Source organism: Antedon mediterranea, chromosome 10 (assembly GCF_964355755.1).
Source record: "Antedon mediterranea chromosome 10, ecAntMedi1.1, whole genome shotgun sequence".
Taxonomy (NCBI): domain Eukaryota; kingdom Metazoa; phylum Echinodermata; class Crinoidea; order Comatulida; family Antedonidae; genus Antedon; species Antedon mediterranea.
The window spans coordinates 9,691,969-9,701,370 of NC_092679.1; the positions used below are offsets into that span (position 1 = coordinate 9,691,969).

A 9,402-nucleotide genomic window follows, 5' to 3' on the forward strand; every position below is an offset into this window, starting at 1 on the left:
TGGTCTAAAACGTCTCCAATAGCGATTTGAAGCTTTTCTGTACACTTTGGTGTTTTTATGTTAACAAGTTTTTTCGAAAATCACAAAATGGTCTAAAACGTCTCCAAATGCGATTTGAAGCTATTCTGTACACTTTGATGTTTTTATGTTAACAAGTTTTTTAGAAAATCACAAAATGGTCTAAAATGTCTCGAAATGCGATTTGAAGCTATTCTAAGCACTTTGGTGTTTTTATGTTAACAAGTTTTTTCGAAAATCACAAAATGGTCTAGAACGTCTCCAAAAGCGATTTGAAGCTATTTTAAGCACTTTGGTGCTTTTGTGTAACCAAGTTTTTTCGAAAATCACGAAATGGTCTAAAACGTCTCCAAATGCGATTTGAAGCTATTCTAAGCACTTTGGTGTTTTTACGTTAACAAGTTTTTTCGAAAATCACAAAATGGTCTAAAACGTCTAGAAATGCGATTTGAAGCTATTCTGTACACTTTGATGTTTTTATGTTAAGTTTTTTCGAAAATCACAAAATGGTCTAAAACGTCTCCAAATGCGATTTGAAGCTATTTTAAGCACTTTGGTGTTTTTATCTTAACAAGTTTTTTCGAAAATCACAAAATGGTCTAGAACGTCTCCAAATGCGATTTGAAGCTATTCTAAGCACTTTGGTGTTTTTATGTTAACAAGTTTTTTCAAAAATCACAAAACGGTCTAAAACGTCTCCAAATGCGATTTGAAGCTATTCTGTACACTTTGATGTTTTTATGTTAACAAGTTTTTTCAAAAATCACAAAATGGTCTAAAACGTTTCCAAATGCGATTTGAAGCTATTCTGTACACTTTGATGTTTTGTGTGAAAATTTTCTGTCGAAATGCTCAAAATGGTCAAAAACGTTTTTAAATACGATATTAAGCTACTTTGTGCTCTTTGATGTTTTTGTGTGAAAAGTTTTATCGAAATGCTCAAAATGGTCTAAAACGGTTTCTAATGTGATTTCAAGCACTTTGATGTTTTTGTGTAACCAAGTTTTTCAAAAATCACAAAATTGTCTAAAACGTCTCGAAATGCGATTTGAAGCTATTCTGTACACTTTGATGTTTTTATGTTAACAAGTTTTTTCGAAAATCACAAAAGAGTCTAAAATATCTCGAAATGCGATTTGAAGCTATTCTAAGCACTTTGGTGTTTTTATGTTAACAAGTTTTTTCGAAATCACAAAATGGTCTAAAATGTCTCCAAATGCGATTTGAAGCTAATCTTAGCACATTGGTGTTTTTATGTTAACAAGTTTTTTCGAAAATCACAAAATGGTCTAAAACGTCTCCAAATGCGATTTGAAGCAATTCTAAGCACTTTGGTGTTTTTATGTTAACAAGTTTTTTCGAAAATCACAAAATGGTCTAAAACGTCTCCAAATGCGATTTGAAGCTATTCTGTACACTTTGATGTTTTTATGTTAAAAAGTTTTTTCGAAAATCACAAAATGGTCTAAAACGTTTCCAAATGGGATTTGAAGCTATTCTGTACACTTTGATGTTTTGTGTGAAAATTTTCTGTCGAAATGCTCAAAATGGTCATAAACGTTTTTAAATACGATATTAAGCTACTTTGTGCTCTTTGATGTTTTTGTGTGAAAAGTTTTATCGAAATGCTCAAAATGGTCTAAAACGGTTTCTACTGTGATTTCAAGCACTTTGATGTTTTTGTGTAACCAAGTTTTTCGAAAATCACAAAATTGTCTAAAACGTCTCCAAATGCGATTTGAAGCTATTCTGTACACTTTGATGTTTTTATGTTAACAAGTTTTTTCGAAAATCACAAAAGAGTCTAAAATATCTCGAAATGCGATTTGAAGCTATTCTAAGCACTTTGGTGTTTTTATGTTAACAAGTTTTTTCGAAATCACAAAATGGTCTAAAATTTCTCCAAATGCGATTTGAAGCTAATCTTAGCACATTTAGTGCCTTAAGGGAAAAAATGGTCAAAAACGTTACACGGATGACAAAGTTTTCAAATTTTGCACATATGTTCACTTGGACATACAGATTAAAAAAATCACTGTAGCCAAGAAAAAAAATGTATTTTATGACCATATTTGGAGTATTTTCAAAATGGCCGCCAAAACAAAATGATGGTCCATATCTTAGTAACCGGTAGGGGTACAGAGTTCATTTTAGTGTTAAATTGCTTAGAACACATATGTTTCTATTCACTCTAATACAACATTTTATTAGAAAATGGCCGAAATCATCATTTCCAGAATTGTGACCTTTGACCCTAGTATGGTCATATCTCGATAACTACTGACAGTAGAAACATGAGGTTGGTCTTAAAATATTCACAATATACATGTTAGTATTTGGTCTAACGAACTATTTTTCCCAAAAGTGACTGGAAATCATAATATTGACCTTTGACCCGATAACCTCAAATTTCGTTACCAAATGCGCATAACATCAAAATATTGGGCTTAAATTGTCAAAAATGTATATTTTTGTATTAATTAAGGTAATGACTGAATTTGTCAATTGACCAGAAGTAATTATATTAACTTTTGACTTAAATTTTGTTTTATATCACTACAACATTGGCAGTAAATCGTCAAACACTTATTTTTCACGCAATACATTGTTTTCTCAACAAATTTAAACAATTACTTTTTCATATGATATGTTTGTTTAGAATGATTCAGATTGTTGTATCTAGAGATATGGCCTACCTGGTTATGTGTAGAGGAATGTTACATTTTACTATGCGTGATTACATTTCCAGATTATTTTCTGCAAGTTGTAAGCTTCAATAAATTAATATAACTGTTTTGCAGTGTATTATATTTACAGTTTACACTTCTTCATTTTATATTTCAAACCTCAGTTATTAAAAAATAAAATAAATAAATAATAATAATAAGTATTAACTATGTCTTAGAAATAATAAATTCTGACACGGATCGTCTGTATTCAATTACGAGTAATATTATCTGGGACATTTGCAGCTGCACAGTTCTGTACAAGGGAGGTTGGATTTGGCACATTTGCAAGTCACACAACCACGGTCAGATTTGCAGCCACATTTGATAAGTTCATTGCAGGCCTTGGCTGCTTCTGGTTTAGTCATCCAAACTGGCTTCCAATGTGTGTCTTCTAATGTCCAACCCCAATCTTCTGGAGTAGGAATAGTTGGTTCAGCATTCTGACAAGTGGTCCATATACCTCCTTGATATATGGCTCTTTTCACATGTTGAAGTAATGCATCCTACAATATAAATGTAATATAATGTACAAACAATGCTGTTTAGTTGAATAAAAAAAAGTATGCACTAAGTATAAGTTTAATTGTATTCCAACCATTCAATTTTAATTACCTGGGTGGGTGGAACATGAGCAATATCCTTGTTCTTCTGTGAAAACATATTTCGACGGGCTTCATTTACTGATAATGATATGCTGCTTTTGTTGTATAGAAGAATAGTGAGCCGCTCAATATGTTTGAAGTTGAGAGAAAGACAGTCAACTTGTTGAAAAGGATGTCTGTACATGGAAAGAAATGCCTCTGTTGCCTCTGGAAATGATTTCCATGCTTTCCAAGCACTCTTCTTACTCTTACCGAAAAATGAGGATGTAGTGTCACAACCTGAAAAAGCATGGAAAAGTGGAAGGGCGCATGCCATGCTTTCACCTAGGTGTCTACACATGTTGTTGATGTTATAGTAACAGAAGTGATTACCAGTGCCGAATGCAACCCACAGTTTCAGTTCAGGAAATCGATGGCAAAGATTGAAAAATTGACCAATTAGAATGATGATAATGTCAGTATCCACAGTTCGCACCATGATTTGTCTTGCACCATGCTCCAACGAGTGCACCAAATGAATTACAATCCTGGTATCTGCTTCTTCTTGTGTTGAGTTACTCATGTTGTTTCCTTTAGATATGACTGATGTACCCTTTGTTATGTACACATTCTTGTTGTCTGTAAATGATTGTTGTTCAACTAACTCAGACAAATATAGGAATAGTTCCTCTTTGTTTTTGGAATTAAGAAGGAAGTCTTTCCACTTGACAGGTGTCTTGGTTTTTGGTTCTACTTTTAAGCGTACACCTTTACCTCTCTTCTCTCTAGTAGATTCTTTAATGCTTGATGAAATATATCTATCCCACACAACATCTATGCGGCTGGTTGTCAATAATTCACGCTTAATAAAACCTAAAAATACTTGCTGGCCAAATTCAAGAAAGGTAGGCGCAGTGGGCAAAGTGTGTATAAGAGTTCCTCCGTCAAATATTTTTGCATCAAAGCGGTTTGGTGGTTCTTCTTTACCGTCACAGTTAAGACATTTCAGTAACTCTGACTTTGTCCCAAAGCGAAGCTTACCATCGTCTGAGAGAGCAGGTGGATAAAATTGGTTCTCATGTGAGAAAAAACAGCAAGGTCGCCGTCTCTTTGCTGGTTTGCAATGTATAATCGAGCAAACAGACTAATCTCATCGCGAGCAGCACTTAACTTATTATTTTTCTGTTTGCATTTAGGCTTTCTTGATTTCAGTAGTGCCAGTGAATTTTTCTTTATGGAATCGTGGATTGACTTGCTTTTGTCTTCAAGTACTTCTTTCTTAAACGTATTGTAACGTGATTTTCCTATTTTCTCTACCGTTCGAACGGTGGTAATAACCGACTCTTCTGCACAATATCTGGTGTTCAAAATCAGCAGCTCTGGACAGTCATCTTGAAACGGATTTCCAAATCCTCTGATTACTTCAATCAAACTCTTGCTTTGTTTTTGAAAGGTTAGCTGCGTTGAAATGCCCTCTTCATGGTGATTGAAATTTACTTCAGGATCTTCTGGTCGCGTGTAACCCTCTTCAAACTCTGTTAAAAGCCGTGCCTGTTCTGGTCCACTAATCATCCATCTTTTGAATGCAGTAGGATTTTCAGTAAGGCCCACAGCTCCTCCTTTACCCTTAACCTTTGCATTATCCTGCTCATGTGCCTGATCTCTGGGGATACAGGAGAATCTGTTGTTATTCTTGTTAACAACCCAATTTTTGTAGATATCTTCCTTGATAGCAGATGGTAGTGCTTTCATGTCACGGATGTGAACACTTACCCAACGACTGTAATTCTGATGGTCAAATGCGAAAAACAGGTAGATAAGTGCTTCAAGGGCTTCTACAAAAAGTGGGAAGTTTCTTTCACGATGCGCTCGGATAAAAATAAGTATGAGGACTTCGGAATTTAGGACAATGTCCCAAAATTGAAAAGTAGGACTTTTATCAATCATGTCGAGTCGCCATCCTTCGAAGCTTGTATTCTCGTTACTGAACATTTCACTTTTCTCGTAAGCCTCACGCTGTAGCTTATGTAGTACAAGAGATGTTACTTGGTGGGCATGACGAGTACGAGTAATATGGGAACATGTCAAAAAGGAGTCAACTACCCCTGAAGTACCAATACCAGCTTCAGTAAGAGCATTAGTCCATCCAGAGCAGGCTAAAAAATCGCCAAGAGCATTCCATAATCCCTTTTCTAGATGAAGGCCTCCAAAAAGGATAACATATTTGTCCTCTCCATAGATGTCTGGCCATTTCCATTGAATGTATTTGGATTTTGCAAAAATAGGACAATCACATGCCATTACCGGGATCTGACCAGGGTTAAAAAATTCTGTTGTTGATTGTAAGATGTTCATACCATGTTTTATCATCGCTATAGAATCTGCTTTTTCCTGAAAAAGTGGCAATAAAGAGCTAATTGCACGTGGATTATACGAATACGATTGAAGAGAGGCGTGATAAGCTGCCCAAGAAATAGGTTGTCCTTTTGTAAGCGTTTCCAACTTCAGAAGATCCATGGCATGCCTCATCCACTCTCCTTCCCTCTCTTGAGCCATATGTAGGTTTCCTTCAAACGCAATTGGGTTACTATTCGGCACAGACGTCGTTAAAATATTGAAGGAAGCAGCTGGTACTACAGAATACGTTTCTGGTAGTTCAGGCTTTACCATCATCGCATTCTCAAACTGTAAAGTTGCTGCCTCTCTGCGTATTCCTAGGTTATCAGCTGATGGCTGTTGGACTATGCTAATTCCAGTCCCATGAAATGATCCTTGTGCTGTGGTAGAAGAAGGATTATAGTCTAAATTGTCTAATGCTCCAATTACTGCCAAACCTTTCCGAAGATTAGACGGACACACAATATCATCAGTCTTGAACTGCTTACACATCGAGTAAGTTAGAGATTCCTCAAGTTGAAGGATTCGTTTGTAGTTGATGCTTATACCTAACTGTGCAAGTTGATCTATGAGTAGCTTACTTCTGGTATTGGTGTGAATAAGCATCCCAATGTAAATTGGTAGAGGTGGTTCTCGGTTTAGGTTATGACGCTCAGTAGGCCTACCAGTTTCTTCTCTTACCTTCTTCTTGGAGTTATAAGAAATCAATTGGGATATTGTAAGGCATGTCTGTGAATTGTCAACGTGCTCCTTCGTGTTTGGCCCATATAAAATCATAGCTATCAGCATTTTTAAACTTGGTGATACCATCTCTTGGCAACGAGGAGGAAATGCCCCTGTTTACTTACACCTAGTCTAGTCATAGGACTAGTGTCTCGAACATAAATTCTGTGAAATATATAGAGTAAACTTAAACAAATAACAATCCTGATAGTTAAAAAATAAATATGAATGTTTTTCTTTTATTCATTTTCTATCATTCATGTTTTAACCAAAATACGTGTAAGAAGCAATTCCTGTACCTATTGGTCCTAAACCTATAGCCTACATCAATTATTTAAAGTTATTAAAAAAAATTGTAATTATTTAAATTATTTAAAGTTAAATTTAATAATGATGTGTAATTGCAATATAATTTTTCACAAAACTACACTTGGGACTCCCTGTAACTAAGCATTTGCTAGGCCTATGAGAGGCATCCGCTTTGCATTGCCACAGTCGTTTTCGCCGTGGAGGTATGCCTAGCAACGAGCCTGTGTTAGCCTAGCCTAATTGATAATCAATTTAAATGCTTAAAAGAAACAAGAAAGTAAATTAATGGTAACCTAATGCTTTAAAGTGGTAAATCAATATATATATTTAATAAAAACACTTGTTTGAAATCAACAACTGCTTTATAAGCATAAAAATACTTACCACTTGGCAATTATCCACCTGTCAACACGTTTGACTTCATAAACTTTTAGCCAATCAGAATGCCGGATTTTATGAATACTCATTTTGGAGGGAAATCTTTGTCTAGGTAATACTATAGTAATTGATTGTATATAAAAGGGGTTCTATGGACCTTAAATAATGAAATCATTGTTATTATTAGTATTTATTATTCTCAAATAGAAACTATTATAACAAATATTGTGATTTATTTTAACTGGTCTTTGGAATGTTAAAAAATAGATTATGTCGAAAAGGCACTGCTTCTCTATAACACTGAAGTTAGTTGTAGTGATATAAAACAAAATTTAAGTCAAAAGTTAATATAATTACTTCTGGTCAATTGACAAATTCAGTCATTACCTTAATTAATACAAAAATATACATTTTTGACAATTTAAGCCCAATATTTTGATGTTATGCGCATTCGGTAACGAAATTTGAGGTTATCGGGTCAAAGGTCAATATTATGATTTCCAGTCACTTTTGGGAAAAATAGTTCGTTAGACCAAATACTAACATGTATATTGTGAATATTTTAAGACCAACCTCATGTTTCTACTGTCAGTAGTTATCGAGATATGACCATACTAGGGTCAAAGGTCACAATTCCGGAAATGATGATTCCGGCCATTTTCTAATAAAATGTTGTATTAGAGTGAATAGAAACATATGTGTTCTAAGCAATTTAACACTAAAATGAACTCTGTACCCCTACCGGTTACTAAGATATGGACCATCATTTTGTTTTGGCGGCCATTTTGAAAATACTCCAAATATGGTCATAAAATACATTTTTTTTCTTGGCTACAGTGATTTTTTTAATCTGTATGTCCAAGTGAACATATGTGCAAAATTTGAAAACTTTGTCATCCGTGTAACGTTTTTGACCCTAAGGCACCCCACTAATTGGTGTTTTTATGTTAACAAGTTTTTTCGAAAATCACAAAATTGTCTAAAACGACTCCAAATGCGATTTGAAGCTATTCTGTATACTTTGGTGTTTTTATGTTAACAAGTTTTTTCGAAAATCACAAAATGGTCTAAAACGTCTCCAAATGCGATTTGAAGCTATTCTAAGCACTTTGGTGTTTTTATGGTAACAAGTTTTTTCGAAAATCACAAAATGGTCTAAAACGTCTCCAAATGCGATTTGAAGCTATTCTGTACACTTTGATGTTTTAATGTTAACAAGTTTTTTCGAAAATTACAAAATGGTCTAAAACGTTTCCAAATGCGATTTGAAGCTATTCTGTACACTTTGATGTTTTGTGTGAAAATTTTCTGTCGAAATGCTCAAAATGGTCAAAAACGTTTTTAAATACGATATTAAGCTACTTTGTGCTCTTTGATGTTTTTGTATGAAATGTTTTATCGAAATGCTCAAAATGGTCTAAAACGGTTTCTAATAGTGATTTCAAGCACTTTGGTGTTTTTGTGTAACCAAGTTTTTCGAAAATCACAAAATTGTCTAAAACGTCTCCAAATGCGATTTGAAGCTATTCTGTACACTTTGATGTTTTTATGTTAACAAGTTTTTCGAAAATCACAAAATGGTCTAAAACGTCTCCAAATGCGATTTTAAGCTATTCTAAGCACTTTGGTGTTTTTATGTTATCAAGTTTTTTTGAAAATCACAAAATGGTCTAAAACGTCTCTAAATGCGATTTGAAGCTTTTCTGTACACTTTGATGTTTTTATGTTAACAACTTTTTTCGAAAATCACAAAATGGTCTAAAATGTCTCCAAATGCGATTTGAAGCTATTCTAAGCACTTTTGTGTTTTTATGGAAACAATTTTTTTCGAAAATCACAAAATGGTCTAAAACGTCTCCAATAGCGATTTGAAGCTTTTCTGTACACTTTGGTGTTTTTATGTTAACAAGTTTTTTCGAAAATCACAAAATGGTCTAAAACGTCTCCAAATGCGATTTGAAGCTATTCTGTACACTTTGATGTTTTTATGTTAACTAGTTTTTTCGAAAATCACAAAATGGTCTAAAACGTTTCCAAATGCGATTTGAAGCTATTCTGTACACTTTGATGTTTTGTGTGAAAATTTTCTGTCGAAATGCTCAAAATGGTCAAAAACGTTTTTAAATACGATATTAAGCTACTTTGTGCTCTTTGATGTTTTTGTGTGAAATGTTTTATCGAAATGCTCAAAATGGTCTAAAACGGTTTCTAATGTGATTTCAAGCACTTTGATGTTTTTGTATAACCAAGTTTTTCGAAAATCACAA

General features: G+C 34.0%; 1 long non-coding RNA gene across 1 annotated transcript; it reads left to right on the forward strand.

Moving 5' to 3' along the window:
* The first annotated feature begins 2,299 nt into the window (after positions 1–2,299).
* Positions 2,300–7,406, forward strand: LOC140060904 (uncharacterized). Its single transcript, XR_011847380.1, has 2 exons — positions 2,300–2,357; positions 6,910–7,406. It is a non-coding gene; the product is annotated as an uncharacterized lncRNA (long non-coding RNA).
* The last annotated feature ends 1,996 nt before the right edge of the window (positions 7,407–9,402 follow it).